Source organism: Hypanus sabinus, chromosome 8 (genome assembly GCF_030144855.1).
Source record: "Hypanus sabinus isolate sHypSab1 chromosome 8, sHypSab1.hap1, whole genome shotgun sequence".
Taxonomy (NCBI): Eukaryota; Metazoa; Chordata; class Chondrichthyes; order Myliobatiformes; family Dasyatidae; genus Hypanus; species Hypanus sabinus.
The window spans coordinates 83,975,810-83,995,024 of NC_082713.1; the positions used below are offsets into that span (position 1 = coordinate 83,975,810).

Below are 19,215 nucleotides of genomic sequence, written 5' to 3' on the forward strand. Positions count from 1 at the left end.
AAACATCTGGTTCACAACCTTGGGAGGAAATCTGCCACCCTTACCTGGTTTGGCCCAGAGTGATTCTAGATGTGGTTGACTCTTGATCACCTCTTTGATTTGGAGGTAATCAGGGATGGACAATAAATCCAAAATTGCTTGTTATGCCAACATCCCATCAACAAATAAATTAAAACAGCAGCCTAAACACACAGGCTACGTTAACTGAGATGAATTCCGGTGGAAGATGAACTACGTTAGATGAGAAATCCTGTTACATTTCTTTAATCACATTTTTCTTTTCAAAATCTGGAATTTTCAGTGTTGATGGCATCTATCACATTCTGCTTTCCCTTTTCCGTTTTGATATCCATCATTAGAGCAGGTGGGGCCACATTTAATATCACTGAATTTTATTCCATTTTACCTAAACAAAGGCACAGAACTTCAAAATCATTCTTTTGAACAAAGATATCCTAAACTTGTTAAGCCATTATCTCATATCCCATTCAAAAGGTTAGAGCATTTCATGAACTCCATTATCACTGAGACATATCAGCCACCTCATTTTGACCCATGTCCATCTCACTCTCCAACCCAACATTCTTCCTCATTTCCCACTGCCCTAGCATTAATTGAAGTTAGATCTTTCTGTTCTCTCTCTCGATATATATATTACATTATGCCTTGCTGATCTGAGGCAAAGCAGTTCCAAAAGTTACTTCTCTATTGTTGGCACTATTAGCAAAGCTCCCTATTGACCTGTGGCTCTGACATCAATAGCTATGAAGTGCTTCGAGCGATTGGTTATGGCCCACATCAACCATAACCTACCGGTCAACTGCGACGCTTTGCAATTTGCCTACTGGAGTAACAGGTCAATGGCAGATGCCATCTCCCTGGCACCATATTCCTCCTTAGAACACCTGGAGAATAAAGACGCATATGTAAGGCTCCTTTTCATTGACTACAGCTCTGCCTTTAATACCATCATTCCAAATAAACTGATTTCTAAGCTCTGGAACCTGGGTCTTAGCACTCAGATCTGCAGCTGGATCTTCAACTTCCTCACAGACAGGACCCAGGCTGTAAAAATAGGGGACAAGCTCTCCTCTACAATCACTGAGCACCGGTGCCCCACAAGGCTGTGTACTCAGCCCTCTGCTGTACTCACTGTACACCCATGATTGTGTAGCCAAGTTTCTATCAAACTCAATTTACAAGTTTGCTGATGACACCACAATTGTGGGCCGTATCTTGGGTAATGATGAGTCTGAGTACAGAGAGGAAATTAAGAACCTGGTGGCATGGTGCGAAGACAATAATCTATCTCTCAACATCAGCAAGACGGAGGAAGTGGTTGTTGACTTCAGAAGGAGTAGCGGACCGCACGACCCCATCTACATCGGTGGTGTGCAGGTGGAACAGGTCAAAAGCTTTAAGTTCCTCGGGGTGAATATCATAAATGACCTGACTTGGTCTAACCAAGCAGAGTCCACTGCCAAGAAGGCCCACCAGCACCTTTACTTCCTGAGAAAGCTGAAGAAATTTGGCCTGTCCCCTAAAACCCTCACTAATTTTTATAGATGCACTGTAGAAAGCATTCTTCTAGGGTGCATCACAACCTGGTAGGTCCTGTCCAGGACCGGAAGAAGCTGCAGAAGATTGTGAACATAGCCCAGTACATCACACAAACCAATCTTCCATCCTTGGACTCAACTTCACACCGCACGCTGTCGGAGCAGTGCTGCCAGAATAATCAAGGACACGACCCACCCAGCCAACACACTTTTTGTCCCGCTTCCCTCCGGGAGAAGATTCAGGAGCTTGAAGATTCGTAAGGCCAGATTTGGGAACAGCTTCTTTCCAACTGTGATAAGACTGCTGAACAGATCCTGACTCGGATCTGGGCCGTACCTTCCAAATATCCGGACCTGACTTGCACTACCTTACTTTCCCTTTTCTATTTTCTAATTATGATTTATAATTTAAATTTTTATTATATTTACTTTGATTTGTACTCTAGGGAGCGCGAAGCACAGAATCATATATTGCTGTGATGATTGTATGCTCTAGTATCAATTGTTTGGTGACAATAAAGTAAAGATGACCTGCTCTTATTCCCATCCTGTCCTGTTACAGTCAGAGTCATACAGCATGGATAAAAACTGTTCAAGCCCAACTAGTCCATGCTTACCAAAATTCCCATCCAAGCTCGTCCTGTTTTCTTGCGTGTGTCTCATGCCTAAGCCTTTTCTATCCATGTACCTGCCCAAGTACCTTCTAAGTTTTGTCCATGTACCTACCTCAACTGCTTTCTTTGGCAGCTCATTCCATATACTGACCATTCTTTGGGTGAAAAAGTTGTTCTTTGTGTTCCTATTACATCTTTCTTCTCTCACCTTAATCCTACATCTCTTGCTTTTGATTCCCCAACCCTGGGAATGTAGTGCAAATGCCTGTGTGTATTAGGCTTAAAAATGCCCCTCATAACCTTACATAGCTCCATAATATCACCTCTCCTTTCCTATGCTTCAATGAAAACAATCACAATCTGCTCAATCTCTCTCCATAACTCAGTCTCTTGAGTTCTGGCAACATCCTTGAATATCTGTTATGCACTCTTTCCAGCTTAATAACACTTTCTTATAGTGGGACAACAAATGCAGCCTCACCAACGGTTTGTTCTTCCCAACATGATGGGATCAACTTCCACATTTCTGTCGTTGAAACATAGCCTTACTCATCTTGACTGCTCCATTGTCTCAGTGGGGTACTTGGCCGCACAGCAAGTAGAGTTCCTGCCTCACAGAGGCAGTGACCTGGATTCAATCAGGACTTCTGTTGCTGTCAGTGTGGCAGTTACGTGTTTTCCCAGTGACCATGTGGGTTTTTCCAGCTGCGTCTGTTTCTTCCCACTTTCCAGGGGTGTGCAACTTAAATGGCCACTGTAAATTGACCTTTATATAGGGAAGTGGTAAAATCTGGGGACAGTTGATGGGAATGTATGGAGATGAAAGAAAATAGGATTAGTGTAGGATTAGTGTGAGTAGGTGGTTTACATTTGATGTTAAAATAGTGGGCAGAAGGGCCTGCTTCTTTCTTTGACTTCAAATATTATATGATCTACAATTTCTTCCAGTTAAATCTTGGAAGAGTAAAGTCATTATCATTGGCTCCCACTACTCTACACTCACCACCAATTCCATTCCCTTCCTTGTCCAGTTTTCAGGTTAATTTGAACTGTCCACAGCTCTACATTTAATTTCTTTCATACTTTCTTCATAACATATCTTTCCATCTTCACTTTTCTGTTTCAGGCCCTGAAGTTGAAACTGAGATGCACACAATTTCCCCAGTTAAAAGTTACACTCCAGCTGTACTGAGCATTATGCTGGACAAAATCAATATTTGCGGTGAGTTTTTGCAGTGCCTCTGTCACAATCATGGACTCTGCCACGGAGTCGGTGCAGCCTTGCAGTCAGGCAGCTGAAAGAAGATGGCAATCACGCAAGTGAAAATGCACACTCCAGCCTATTAGGGCTCCTTTGTAATTGTATTTAATCCCTTCCTTTCGTTTCAGTCTTGACCGAAGTACAATAACAACAACATTCCCTGCTTACCTTAAAATACGTTCAGGGAAAGAAGATCAGTAATTTAGATAAGCGCTGTTACTGCAGTGGTATTAATTTAGTTCTAGGTTATCATGGTGACACCATTAGTTTTTAGTTAGTTTGTGAGCTTTTAGTTCGCGAGCCTGTTGGCCTAGCGTTTATTATTTTCTTTTGTACTATACTGTTCTTATTAGAATAGAGTGAAGAGTTCATTCTGCATCTGTGTCTCTCCCTCTGCGCTTGGATCATTATTGAACTCTTGTGTCTTGTGTCAGCAAGACTTGACCATAAATAGACCAGGTGGAGAGAGAACAACTGAAAACAGTCCCTAACTACATTTATCAGGGAGGGGAGAAGTTCAGGTCAGTGCAGGCTGGGTGCAGAAATGGCGCCCATGGTGTGATAACTACTTGCAGAGCAGCACGCCCAGTCCAAAATGAAGTAACAGGTGACAACACTCACAGCGACAGTTCAGTCACTCACAACGGACAGCCAGAGTTAGGGGGCAGCCATTACTGCTCTCACTGTCACTATTCAGAAGCCCTTTCCTAGGTCAGTAGGTCAGTCCCACTTCCAGCCCCAGCACCTCCACCATCCTCCTCTAGTGCAGTTTCATCAGCCTCAGCCACTAATGCCCCGATTCACTTGGCGGTTTGTGACCCAAACTGAACATTCCTCTGGAAAGCTGGTACTCCGGTGACCCTGATAGCTGCGTGAACTTAATTACCCAGTGTGAGCTGACCTTTGAAGCTCAGTCAAGCCAATTCAGTGATGATATGTGTAAACTGGTTCAGATGGTGACTCTCTGAGATGGGCCCCCACTCAGCCTGTTCAACGCCCTTGCAGCCCATTCTTTCCAGTAATTTGTAGTCAAGTTCAAGAGAGTGCCTGACCTTCCTATATGGGGTCAGGAGGCTGCCCACCAACTCCTGAACCTGTGCTATGGGAGAAGGACAGTGAGAGACTACACAGTAAAGTTCCACACTCTTGCAATTGAGATGGGGTGGAATAAGAGATCTCTCAGCATGTGTTGAGCACAGAGGCCTTGCATTACAAAGCAGTACATGGTGAACAGGACGTTCATCTGGCCATTTGAAAAGACAACAGAGTGGCGCTGAGAGAGAATACTCTGAGGCTCCTACTCATTAGATCATTGCTTGCCTCACCCCCTCGCTCATCACCAGGTACACAATCCATGGAGGAACCCATGCAGATAGGGGGCATGCGCCGATCTCAGGAGGAATGGGATTGGCATAGAAGTACAGGTTGCTGCCTCTACTGTGGCTCTCCAGGACAATGTCCTAAGCCTCTAGTTAAAGAGGCTCCCCATCAGTAAGAAGGGGTATTAGAACATAAGAAACAGGAGCAGGAGCAGGCCATCCAGCCCACAGAGCCTGCCCCGCAATTCAATAAGATCATGGCTGATCTGTATTCTCATGGGTCGATTCATCCTGCAAGCACCTTCCCCTGATTGACTAATGCTCTCAGCTTCCTTGTCGTGGGTGTCCCAGACCCTTGAGCTTCTGGCATTCATTGACTCTGGAGCAGTCAGGAGCGTCATGGGTATTTCTCAGGTTCAAAGATGGGAAGTTCCCACTGAACAATTAAGGCAGACTATCGACATCAAGGCTCTGTATTGTCAGTCTCTGGGCACTGGCATACAGAACTCCTCAAACTTGAGCTAGGGGTAACCATAGGAAACAGCTTTCCCTATGGCTTGTTGATTAACCTGAACTGCTGCCAGTGTTTGCCTTCCCTGGCTTTCTTGATACAACCCATGGATCGATTTGTCCCAAAAAGGCACTCCAAGAGTGGGGACTGGCATTTCTGTCTATTGTCTGGGTCCAGCTCAAGCCAGGGGTCAATGTATCCCCCAAGGCCAACTGCTAGTGTGGCCCTATCCGGTGTTTCAGCTGAATATGCTAACCTCCTTGAGGTCTTGAGGTCATTTTCTCCTTGAGAAAATGGCCACCTTCTTGCCTCCACACACTCTTACCTGGTTCTAGTCCTCCTCTGGACTATATCGTTTCCCTGTCTTGTCCTGAAACTTCAGCCACGTGAGAGTATATCAGTAGGATGTATCCGCCAATCTATGGGTGGCCTTCTTTTTTGAGAGCAAGAAGCATGGCAGTTTCCATCCCTACATTGATTATTGGCCCCTCAAGAAGATCACGGTGAAGAACTGCTACCCTTTCTCCCTACTTGCCTCTTAATCTGAACATCTGTCGGGAGCAACCACATAATCTAAGATAGATCGGTGGAATGCTTACAACCTGGTTTGTTTCCGAGAAAGGGATGAGTGGAAGACAGCCAGCGTTCAACACCTTCTCTGGCCACTGTGACTACCTTGTGTTGCCACCTTGTTTGGCCAATGCCCCCGCTGTTTTTCAGGCCCTGATCAATGATGTGTTCTGAGACATGTTTGTTTTTGTGTATTTAGATGACAGTCTAATCTTTTCCCGCTCTCACCAGGAACATGCCCAGCATGTCTGGAGGGTTCCCAAGACCAGCCTTTATGCCAAGCCAAAGAATTGTGAGTTCCACAAAGAGCAGGTATCATTATTGAGCTGTTCCTCATCCCTTCTAGTACTCAAATAGAGTCATGTAAAGTTCAGGCAGTCACAGACTGGCCCAAACCATCTATGGACAAACAGGTGAGGAACTTTCATTGCTGCTTCATCAGAAACTTCAGTTCTATCGCGGCTCCCATAAATGCATTTACCAAGGAGATCTCAGCGGTGTTCCAATGGGCAAATGAAGCAAACCAAGCTTTCTCAGAACTAAAGTGATGCTTCACAATGCTGCAAGATCCAGACCCATCATGTCCATTTCATCTTTGACGTTGGTAGCATTGGAGCTGTATTCTCCCAGAGCTCTTCAGTACATAATCGGCTGCAACACCTGTGTTTTTCTTTCTCGTCGTTTGACTCCTGCAGAGTGTATCTATGATGTCAAGAACCGAGAACATCTGCCTGTCAAGGAGGTCCTAGAGCCATGGTGGCACAGCTGGAGGGAGATGAGCATCCCTTTCATAGAGTAATTGAGTCATAGAATCAATGCAGATACAGTCTCGTTGGTCCATCTAGTCTGTGCTGAACCATTATCTGCCTAGTCCCATTGATTTGTACCCAGACCATAGGCCCCCAGACCTTTCTCATCCATTTCTCTTAAATGTTGAAATTGAACCCACATCCACCACTTCTGTTTGTAGTCCAGTAAGGACCTGGACCCATTGTAATTTGCCTATCACCACAATAGATCTACGACAGATGCAATCTCAATGGCTCTCCACACAGGTTTAGACCACCTGGACAACACAAACACCTACGTCAGGATGTTGTTCATCAACCATACCTCAGCACTTAGTACCATCATTCCCACAAACCTGACTGAGAAGTTGCAGAGCCTGAGCCTCTGTACCGCCCTCTTCAAATGGATCCTCGACTTCCTAACTGGGAGACCAGTGCAGATTGATGATGACATTGCTGACGATCGACACTGGTGCACCTCAGGGTGTCACGGTCCGGTCCATTGACTCCTTGTTTCTGTTGACTTCCTTTTCCCCGTGTTTCGTCTGGCTCCTTTATTGAGGCACCTGATTGGCATCTGAACCGGCAGCATAAAAACTCTGGCTTACATCTACTCAGTGCTGGGCCGTCACCTCAGCCAGAGTGGCAATGTACGTTCCAGGCCGCCAAGAATTCTGGACCATCACCTGAGCCTCCGGGGCTGTGTGGAAATGCTCATTCTGGGCCGCCAAGAATAGGGACTGTCTTCTGAGCCAAGACATGAATTGTCTGTCATTGTTGGGTTCTGTTGCGTTGTGTCCAGCTGAGGATTGCTGGTCATTTGCTGCTCCTCTGAGCCAAGATACAAATCATCAGTATTGTGTTGTCGTCTCCGTATCCAAGTCCAAGTCCAAGCTCCATGTCCGTGCCCAAGTTCCGAGTCCTGGCTCGATGTCCAAGTCAAGTCTGAGTCCCAGCTGAGTTTTTTACTCAGAGAGGTGAGTGCGTGGATTAGGCTGCTGGCAACGGTGGTGGAGGCGGATACGATAGGGTCCTTCAAGAGGCTTTTAGATAGGTACATGGAGCTTAGTAAAATAGAAGGCTATAGGTAAGCCTAGTAATTTCTAAGGTAGGGACATGTTTGGCACAACTTTGTGGGCCAAAGGGCCTGTATTGTGCTGTAGACTTTCTATGTTTCTAAGTAAATTCCGAGTCCCGGCTCAGTGTCAAAGTCAAGTCCGAGTCCAGCCTTAGGGTCCAAGTCAACGTTCAAGTCCCGTAAGAATCCTAACCCGCTCTCTGTGCCAGTATCCTGCACTTGGGACTGCTTCCAGTTGCCGCTCATTGCAACACAGGGGTGTGTGTTTAGCCCACTGCACTACTCTCTCTATACCCATGACTGTGTGGCTAGACATAGTTCAAACACCATTTATAAATTTGCTGATGACACAACCATTGTTGGTAGAATCTCAGATGGAGACGAGTGGGTGCACAGGAGTGAGATATACCAGTTAGAGGACTGGTGTCACAGCAACAACCTGGCACTCAACATCAGTAAGACAAAAGAGCTGATTGTGGACTTCAGGAAGGGTAAGATGAAGGAACAGATACCAATCCTCATAGAGGGATCAGTTTTGGTCATTTACCTACAGGAAAGTTGTAAATAAGATTGAAGGAATGCAGAGAAAATATACAAGGATGTTGCCAAGACTTGAGGACCTGAGTTGTTGGGAAAAGTTGAATAGGACAGGACTTCATTCCCTAGAATATAGAAGAGAGAGGGAAATTTGATATACAAAATTATGTGGGCTATAGGGAGGGTAAATGTAAACAGGCTTTTCCCACTGTGGTTGGGAGGGACTACAACTGGAGGTCATGGATTAAGGGTGAAAGGTGAATTGCTTAAGGGGAACATAAGGGGGATCTTCTTCACTTAGAGGGAGATGAGAAAGGGGAATGAATCAGAATCAGAATCAGGTTTATTATCACCAGAATGTGTCATGAAATTTGTTAACTTAGCAGCAGCAGTTCAATGCAATACATAATATAGAAGGGAAAAATAATAACAATAATAATAAATAAGTAAACCAACTACAGTATGTGTATATTGAATAGGTTAAAAATTGTGCAAAAACAGAAATAATATATATTTAAAAAGTGAGGTAGTTTTCAAGGCTTCAATGTCCATTTAGGAATCAGATAGCAGAGGGAAAGAAACTGTTCCTGAATCGTAGAGTGTGTGCCTTCAGGTTTCTGTACCTCCTACCTGATGGTAACAGTGAGAAAAGGGCATGCCCTGGGTGCTGGAGGTCCTTAACAATGGATGCTGCTTTTCGAGTCCACCTGTGATGCCATGTTCAAGGAATTATGGATCATTATTCCCAGATTCCCTCTGTTTTACCCCACTCCTCAGTGCCCTGTCTCTCACCATGAACCTGGTGATCTGCCCTGGTTGGTCCTCTCAAATTGCAATACTTTATACTCGTGCATCTAAATTCCATCTGCCATTTTCAACTCATTTTTATACCTGGTCCAGATCCCGCTACAACCTTATTCATTTTAACACATTGTCATCCAGATCTTGATATCTCTTCTCTTCTTCTTCGGCTGTCCATCGATTTCGATGTTGACTGGGGCCTGGGCAAGGTTGTATGTAAGATCGGCAGTTGCCCATGCTGTAAGTCTCCCCTCTCCACACCACCAGTGTTGTCCAAGGGAAGGGCACTGGGGCTGATACAGCTTGGCATCAGTGTCGTCGCAGAGCAATGTGTGGTTAAGTGCCTTGCTCTAGGACACAACATGCTGCCTCAGCTGAGGCTCGAACTAGCGACCTTCAGATCACTAGACCAACACCTTAGCCACTTGGCCACGCGGCAACATTGCATGACAAACAACAGCAGAACCAGCGCCGATCTTTGCGGCACTCCATTAGTCACAGTCTCTTTGGACTGGCAACCATCTACAACCACTCTGGCTTCTTCCATGAAACCAATGTTCTTTTTCCAATTCACTACCTCATCTTGATGGCCAAACAACCGAACGTTCTTCATCAACCTCCCATGTCGAAGGCCTTGCTAAAGTCCATGTGGACAGCAATCACTGCCTAGCCTTTATCAACTTCCCTGGCAATTTTGTCGAAAAACTCTAGAAGATTAGTTAGACGCGGCCTACCACATACAAAGCCACTTTGACTGTTCCTAATTAGTCGCTGTCTATCCAAACATGTATATATCCCACCTCTTAGAATGTCTTCTAATAACTTTCCCACTATTGATGTCAGGCTCAGCAGTTTATAATTTCCTGGCTTATTCTTTGAGCCTTTTTTAAACAACAGAACAACATGAGTTATTCTCCAAACCTCTGGCACCTCATCTGTGGCTAAGGATGATTTTGCTCTCTGTGCTAGGGCCCCTGCAATTTCTGCACCAGCCTCCCACAGGGTCAGAGGGAACACCTTGTCAGGTCCAGGGAAATTACCTATTCTAATTTGCCTCAAAACACCAAATGTCTCTTCCTGTGTAAGCTTATTGGATCCATAGTCTCTCTGTGGCATTTCCCCACTTCTATAGACTCTGTACCCATCTACTGAGTAAGCACAGATGCAGAGAATGTATTTAATATCTCCCCCATCTCTTTCGGCTCCATGCTTTCTGATCTTGCAGAGGACTTGTTTTGTCCCTTGCTAACCTTTGGCTCTTAATATACTGTATTTCTAACAGCCCTTAGGATTTTCCTTTACCTTTTCCGCTAGAACAACTTCATGTCTTCTTTTAGCCCTCCTGATTATCTTCTTAAGTGTTCTTTATACTCCTCAAGTACCTCATTTGTTCCTGCCTGCCTAAACCTGCTATGTACCTCCTTCTTGTTCCTAACTAGTGCGTCAATATCTCTCAAAAATCAAGGTTCCATAAAGCTGTTATCCTTGCCTTTTATTCTGACACAAATGTACAAACTCTGTACCCTCAAAATTTTGCTTTTGAAGGCGGCCACTCCAGGAATGAATATCTGTTATCTGTAAGTAGGGGCCGTGTACAATCTGATTTGATGGAGACGGACGTGTGAAGCACAGAGGAACATCTGGTGAAACTTTTGAAATGCCTGTTTCGCTGCCGCTGCTACTGTGCGATCGGAGAATCTCCGGAAGGAAGGCCCCGAATCCTCGGCTTTGCCTGTTGCTTGGCGGCCGGTGCCGGGGTCAAAGTGCTCAGTAGAGATGGTGCTCGGTGTCGGAGGGCTGGTCGGAGGCTTGAAGTTTTCGGACAGATTTGGAGTTGACTGTGGTCGGGGCTCCCAGAGTGCTGTATCGGCAAGCTGCGGCGCTGGAGGTTCATGGCAGGAAGAGTTTTTCTTCCTTCTACCGTCTGCGTGAGATGATGGGCTGTCGGGACTTTGAGACTTTCTTTTAAACCATGCCATGGACTGCTCTTTATCAGATTATGGTATTGCTTTGCACTGTTGAAACTATGTGTTATAATTATGTGGTCTTTGTCAGTTAGTCTTTTATCAATTATGGTATTGTCTGCACTGTTGAAACTATATGTTAACTATAACTATATGTAACTCTGTGGTTTTGTGTAGGTCTTGTCGCTTTAGGTTTGTCTGATGGGTTTGTAGTTCCTTTCCGGGGAACGTGCTAAGACGGTAGCGCAATATCGATAAGCAGCAGCCTCTCCGGACTCTGGAATGGGGATTACCAAACGTTATGTGGTTTTTCTTGTGTGGTCTGTTTTGTGCTTTTCCTTGATATCATTCCGGAGAACGTTGTCTCATTTTTTAACTGCATTGTATTTGTGGTTTATAAATGACAATAAACTGAATCTGAATCTGAATGTGATACATGGAGTGTGTCAGTAGTTGTACTCAGAGGCTTATTGTGAGTCAGCAATTTAGGGAACAGTTTGAGTGAGTTAGTACAGTTAGAGGTTCCCTGGGAAAGTAAGAACAGAAAGCAGCTAGGGACTGCTAGGGACTTCCCAATATTTATGGGGAGTCCTTTGAGTGTTGAGTCAGTGGTGCCTGTGGAGAGTTGGTAGAGCTTTTTGAAGTCTGGTAGAGATTGCTAGGTGTGCACCAATTAGCACCTGTAGTCTGTGGACTCTGTATGGTCAGTATGCTTTATAGTTTGCAGAGTTACTTACAATTTGTTCAAATGCTACAGAGGGTATGTCTGTATTTGCTGTGAATCTCTGGAGTTAGTTGTTTGTTGTGGAGGGTCACTAAATGTGAGAGACTTTGGAGTATGTCGATACTTGTGGTTTCTCTTACATGTGTCAGTATATTGAGAGTCCATGCTGTCCTTCAGAGAGCCCCTATCATCCTAGAGTGTCTTAGTTTTTGTAGAAAGCCTATGACACTTTCACTACTTTAAAGGAGTGTTTGTACTTGTAGTAAATTCCTGGCATGTGTTACTATTCAAATAGAGTCTCCAGTATGTTGGGGGTCCCCAGGGCTTGTAGGGATTTGTAGGGAGTTATCCATATTTAAAGTTCTCCAATCCAGGCAGCACCCTAGTAAATCAACACTGCACTCTCTCCAGTGCAGCTGTATCCTTCCTATAGTGTGGTGAAAAGACTGTGCACAGTATCACAGGTGTGGTCTAACCAGCATTTGTAAAGTTGCAATATAATGTCCCACCTATGCCTCAAATGATGTATACCTTCTTCACCATCCCATACAATAGAGGAGGATGGCAGAGGTCTTTATTGCATCTGAAGTATTTTGTGGAGTGACTAGGAAAGAGTTATTTCTCTATGTAATAGGGTCAAAAGTTCAAAGAATTAGAAGGAAGATGAAACAAAAACTTAAACCCAGAAAGTTATTTGGGTTTGGAACCCATTGCCTGGAAAGACAGCAGAGGGCAAAACTCTACAAAACATGCAAATGATTCATGCATATTGAACAACACACACACAACACTGGAGGAACTCAGCAAGCCAGACAGCATCAATGGGGGGAAATAAACAGCTGACATTTTGGGCTGAGGCTCTTCATCAGGAAAGGAAGAGGGTAGAAGCCAAAATAAGGAGGGAGGAGGGAAAGGAGTACAACCTGGGAGGTGATAGCTGAAATCAGGTAAGGGGAAAGGTCGGCAGGGGGGTGAACAAGGGAGTGGGAGGCGATAGGTAGAAGATGTAAGGGGCTGAAGGAGAAGGAATCTGCTAGGAAAGGACTGTGAACCACAGAAGAAAAGGGAGGAGGAGGGGCATCAGTGGGAGCTGATGTGGAGGTGAGGAGTGAAGGGGTGAGAGGGTAACCAGAATAGGAATAGATAAAGAGACGTGGGAGATACTTAGAAGTTAGAAAAATTGATGTTCATACTCTTAGGTCAGAGGCTACCCAGACAGAATATCTGTCTAGTGCTGGTCTAGTTGTAGATGTGTGCTCGAAGAACTGGGCACTTGATTCCCTAATTGTAGAGCATCTGGAGTGCATCATTAAAATTTCATTAGATGCTGGTTGTAGAAATTTCTTGGAGCAGATTAGTGCTTAAAGATGTCCCTGGAGCATGAGAATATTTTTAGTGAAACCTCAAGTTCTTTTGATAGTTGTGGTTAGTGCTCTGGAGAATACCCGTAGTGTGAGGCAAGTACTGCTCAGAGTAAAATTTCTGGTGCGTGATTAGAGTTGAAGAGACTAACCCCAAAGGTATTTGGAATTGAGAGTATTACAGATATATGAGGATCGGATGGCAGAACCTCAACACGCTTGTGTTAGGTTTTATACAGTATATTCCTGATGTTCATAACTAACTGCACCTGTTATCTGTTAGTTATGAACGTCAGCATTCACTGTTGATGAACATCACAAATCTGTTCCCTCATGTGGGTCACAGCTGGGCAATAAATCCTTAAATCCACACAGCTCATTCTGAGGATAAATGCTATTAAGTGCGTTGATACCATTGCTGTTCTTATTTCTTTTCGTTCAAGAGTGTACTGGTATAATTTGAATAAAACAGGTTTGATATATTGTACGTGTTTTGTAAGGGACGTGAAAAGGTATTTACTGAAGAGAGAATAAATTTTAAACTTCCACCATAAACAAGCACATTAAGGCTTGAAATGGTCAGTTGCAGACAGATGTATTTTTTAGGAGTTACCCTCATAATTCAAAGCAAGTAAAATATTTGATTGCTTTAAAGTTTAACATGAATTAAAAATGAATGAAGCAGTACGTAAATAATTCAGAAAGAAATACATTCTTAAGCATATAGATGAACCATAAAAATCCAAAGTCTATTACTCAAAGCAAGACTGTGGAATTTTATTGCATCACTTTAATGAGCTATTTTATGTGATGCAGGATAATCTTTTCAATTTCTTACAGAAACAAAAGCCTATTTGTACCAAATTTAAAAGCATATACTAGGCAGCCTGCTGTGATCCTCCTCTCAAACTAAATATTCTTCCATGGAACAGGAATAAAGCATTCCTCAAGACCTAATATTACAGCAAAGAATTTGTCATTGTAATGTTTGGCCTCCACATTATCTCTGTAGATAGAGTACAGAGTCATCAGGCCATATCCATGTCTGACTACACTCGAACCAGATCATATTCTTCACTGTGACATAGGAGCACCACATCACATCAGTGACAGTGCAGTGGGCGACGTCATATCTGTTGCTGAGGAAGAGAGGACCCACATCATTTCTATGATCAATTTCCCCTTTAGCCTCCTTTGTTCCAAAGGAAACAATCCCAGCCTAACTAGTTTTTCCTCATAATTACAATTCTACGGCACCAGCTGCATCTTGATAAATTTCCTCTCCAAAGCTATCACATCCTTCCTGAACTGTCTCAACCAGAACTCTTGATGTGGTTTGTACAGTTCTAGAATGTTTTCTCTGCCTTGGCCATCAATGCAGGTTTGCCACATGCCACTTAACTAAATTATCCAGGTTTCCAACCTTCCTGAACCTGTGGACAAGAATTCAGATATCTCTCTTTGTCCTCACGCCTATTGGTGTGATTTGCCTTGTGCTGTTTCTCTTTCCCAAATGCAATACTGCACACTTTTATGGACTGAATTCCATTTGACATTTTTGGGCCCAGCTCATCATGCATCACAATCATTCTGCAACCTACAACTTCCTTCCTTACCATTCGTCACTTTGTTAATTTTGGTATCATTTACAACATTAAATGCACTGCAAACATTTATTCCAGAGTCATTTGTAAATGCAAAAAAAATTCAATGGCTTCACCAGCCTTACAGCCACTAAAATTTAAATCTGTTCTTTGTTTCCACCCACCAAATAAATTCCACACTGAAACTCTTCCGTTCCCTTAAATCCCATGGACTGTCTGAACAATGTGAGTCAAATGACGGACTGCAAATACATTTAGCAATCCTCTTGGTTACTCCTCAGAAGTATAAACTGGTATTAAGAGATCTACAGACAATCAAACTAATTTGTAGGAAAGTGTTTAATTTAACCCACTTTTCAGCATGCTATTTTATGTGATACAAATCCATGAAAATTAAAGTACGAATGAAAGGGTGATACTTCTAACCTGAGACTTAAAAATCACAACCTTCTGCCTGGGCTTCCTGGGGTATCTTCAGCCTGATGTGTGGAGGTTCTTGGACAGATGCAAATAATGTGTCCTGCACATTGAATGTCACATGTATTTATGGTGAGTGTCCCAATGTCACTTGCCAGCTATGATCCAAATCCCAGCATTCCTGCCATAAATGGCAGTCCTGACTCTGATCACTGGCAGTGGGGACTCCTGTCCACTGCTTTCCATTCTCTCCCCAATGAGTATCCTTAAAGTTGTGCTGATGGGCCTCTTTCAAATCTGTATTACTATGATTTTATAAATGGAATGCCCATTTGTTGAGTAATTAGAAATATTTCTTTTAATGTTGGCACTTGTTTATCTATTGACAAATCTTTTAATCCAATTATCTACATGTTCAAAGCCAATTCACTCTGATATTTCCAGAATGAACTAACTTAAAGTCAAGACCCAGATTTCTGACTATTTTTTGTCCCCCTTAAATGGCATTCAGAATTTTAAAATACTGTAATCACATTTCCCTTGGATTCCTTACTTTTATACTGTGAACTAACTCCGTTTCTACACAGAAAATAAGGTCCAAGGGAACCTTCTCTCTAGTGTTCCCACAACAATATGAGGCAGATCCTCCATTCCATAGCTAAACGTAACAGTGGGGTTTACTTGGATCTCCATGTTTCTGGCACTGGAAAGATCTAAAGATGTGGCAGTGTCTTCCATCCTTCCAATCTTTTATCCACATATACAATGAAGCATGTTTGGAATGGCAACCCTGAAAATTGAAGTTCTTTCAAGTAACTATATAAGCCTAGAAATAACTAGTGAAGGATTTTACATCCCTGAATGTAGTTTCTGATTTCAGCACTATCTTGAATTAGATAGAAATGCAATCCACTGTTCAACAAGCATTAGAAAGTCCACAAATAGGCAAAATTTCATTTGGTACATTGTTAAACCAAAAAAGTACCTTCACTGTTTGACAAGAAAAATATCAATGAATATGATGATGGTCAATAAATATGGATAATCAGTAAATATGGATAAGATGTATATTTCGAAACTGATAAGTTAATGGCATAGCTTAACTTATAGTTAACTGATTACTTAATTAGAACTGTTTAACTATCAGTTAACTGATTATTAGCTTGCTGTGAGCAAGCTGTAATCTCAAGGTTGTATAATACATTTTTTGTTAAAAATATACTTGAAATTGAAATTCATAAGCTGTACAACCATGCTGCTTATTTTTAACAGAAATAATACTGACCAATATAAAATGCACAAAATGCAAAAACTGACTGCAATTAATTCCAGAAGGGGAAAGGTTCACCAGCACAATCATTCTGATTCAGCTGAACTAATGTTTGGACTTGATGCCAATGCTACAAATTATTGGCTCCATTTTAAACAACTCTGAGTATCATCACTATAGCTCCCTATATGTAAGTGTGGAAGTAATTAACATTCTCCTTCCTTTAATCACTCTCCAATGCTTCCAGTTTCTTTTCAATGCCTTTTATTCAGGGGATATTACAACACTTTGTTTACTATTCTGAAAATAAATGCAGCCATTAAGCAATTGCTGCCATCTGGGCCAAGGGCATTTTGGATGCAGTTAGGAGTAATACTAATCCATCAATGGCAAATTAGATTTCTTTGTAGCAGGAGTAAGAGATCTTTGCAATATAGAATGCACTTATGAATATCAACCAATTCACGAGTGAATGCTTCAAATTCAGCCAGCCAGACTTCAAAAGGTTGTCTCAACATGGACCTGTTCCAAGTAAAATGTACCCACAGGAGGCAGTTCTCATTTTTTGTCAATATGGGCAAGATTTTGATTAAATATTTATATTAAAATGCCTATATTAGGACAAACTCTCAACTGTATATCTCAATACATGTCAGCAATTTAACACATTAATTTCAACACAGAAATTCTCAATGTAGTTTATAACTTATTGACATTCAAGATTCAAGATTGTTCAGTGTCATTTCCAGTACACAAATATAAAGGAGATCAAAATCATGGTTACTCCAGATCTGATGCAGCATAAAGAACTTCATCATAAGATAAAGTATACAATATTTAAAATAAAAACAATTAACGTAAATACATAAGATAAGTTATATACATAGATTGATTGTATGTTCATAAAGTGATGCTAGGCACAGGAGTGTTTTGTAGACCTAACAACTTAGTTCAAACAAGCCTGTCCACCCTTTGCCTTAGTATCGTGAAGGAAAGAGTGTGGCATGATCACTAAAACCCCTGATATCATTGCCAGTTATCTGCTGGTATCATTTGATTTTGATTATTTCCTTCCATTGTTAGATATGATGGGTGTTGGGGGAATTTGCAAAAGTGACACAACATCACATTTCTAAAAATGTATAAAATAATGCTGAGATAATATCTTGTCATAATCAACACCTCATCAAGCAGATGTCATTTCAAGCCAGTGACCGCCCTCCCACCCAACCTCAACCTTTCTGACTTCCTTTGGCATTCTTACTTATAGAACCAGGCGAGAAAAAAGACTGCCGGGGAGAATTGATCAATGCACTAAGTGCACATTCATAAAACATGCATTGCAACCGTAGTCCATTAATAGAATAGAGTTCTCGTCTATGCACAGCCTTTATCATTCTTAGCATTTTGTTGTTGAAAGCTCTCCAAGCAAATATCCCCAAAAGTGACAGATACTCCACAGCAAGAGCTATTGCATTTCCATAACCAAAAAGTTTTTTTTAGCAATTCCTCATTATAACTCATCACTGAGACAGCCTCTTAAACCATTAAGTCTTATTTTCAGTCCTTTCTCCAATCCTTCCTTCACCTTTTATTTCCACTCTTCCCCATTGTTCAGGTACTCTGTCTTTTCAATTCCTCTTTCAACCCCTTAGTATTCATTGACCTTGCACTTACAGCTACAAAGAGCCGTCTCCATACAAACAGCAACCTGAGTGTCCCACCCTAATGATCATTCCAATCCTTAACAGCAAACTTGTATTTTTTTGAAACTCCTCTCCCACTAACACGACAGGCTCTCTGAACTTGTGTGGTCTCTGAATCTAGGTACTGTTTTGTTGACCCCAATTCTCTTTCCAACTCTGGGATAGATGATGTTGTCAGTTCCCTCTCCTCCAGCACCACTATTTCTTCAACTCTGTCTCCATCACCACTCTCAGAAATGCAAGCTCTTCTCTGCAATCCAACATTTCTTTTCTTCACCATAAGAACAAAGTTCTTCTGTGTTGAAGAACCCCTCCTCCAAGTCACCCCCTGACTTATGCAGCTCCTTTCTGGAGTTCTTACAGTCAGATTTTTAGTCTCTTCACATATGCATCCTGGAAATCTTGAGCAACACACACAAAATGCTGGAGGAACTCAGCAAGTCAGGGAGCATCTATGGAGGGAAATATACAGTCAACGTTTCTAGCCAAGACCCTTAATCAGGACAGGAAAGGAAGGGGGCAGAAATCAGAATAAGAAGGTGGAGGGGAGGAGAAGGAGCATGAGTTGGCAAGTGAAACCAGGTGGTGTGTAAAGCAGGTAGGTGGAGGAAGGAGTTGAAGTGAGAACCTGGGAGGCAGTAGGTGGAAGAGATAAAGGACTGAAGAAGAGGGAATCAGATAGGAGAGGACCATGGGAAAAATGGGAAGGAGAAATGGAACCAGAGGGAAGGGATGGGCAAATGAGTTGATGAGAAAGGGTGAGAGGGGGACCAGAATGAGGAATAGGAACAGAGAAAAGGAGGGAGGATAAGAAATTACTGGAGATTGGAGAAATTGATGTTCATACCATCAGGTTAGAGGCTACCCGGACAGAATATAATGTGTTGCTCCTCCAGTCTGAGTTTGGTCTCATCATGGCAGTAGAGGAGGCCATGGTCAGACACACTAGAATGGGATAGCACAGACATGATGGGTCAAACTGCTTTCTCTATACCTTTCTGTGATCCTCTGATTCACAGCTGATTGCTGTTGATTTGGGATAGAATTAAACTTCAGAAATGTGGGTATGGATGCCTATTTCCTGATGCTGAAGGATTGAAGAGTGGAGATCACAAAGTACTGTAACTAGAC

At 42.6% G+C, this 19,215-nt stretch overlaps 1 protein-coding gene across 1 annotated transcript in view; it reads right to left on the reverse strand.

Annotated features, from left to right (window-relative positions):
- si:ch211-26b3.4 (connector enhancer of kinase suppressor of ras 2) overlaps positions 1–19,215 on the reverse strand; it is a 911,874-nt gene that overhangs the window by 43,548 nt on the left and 849,111 nt on the right. The window lies entirely within an intron of this gene.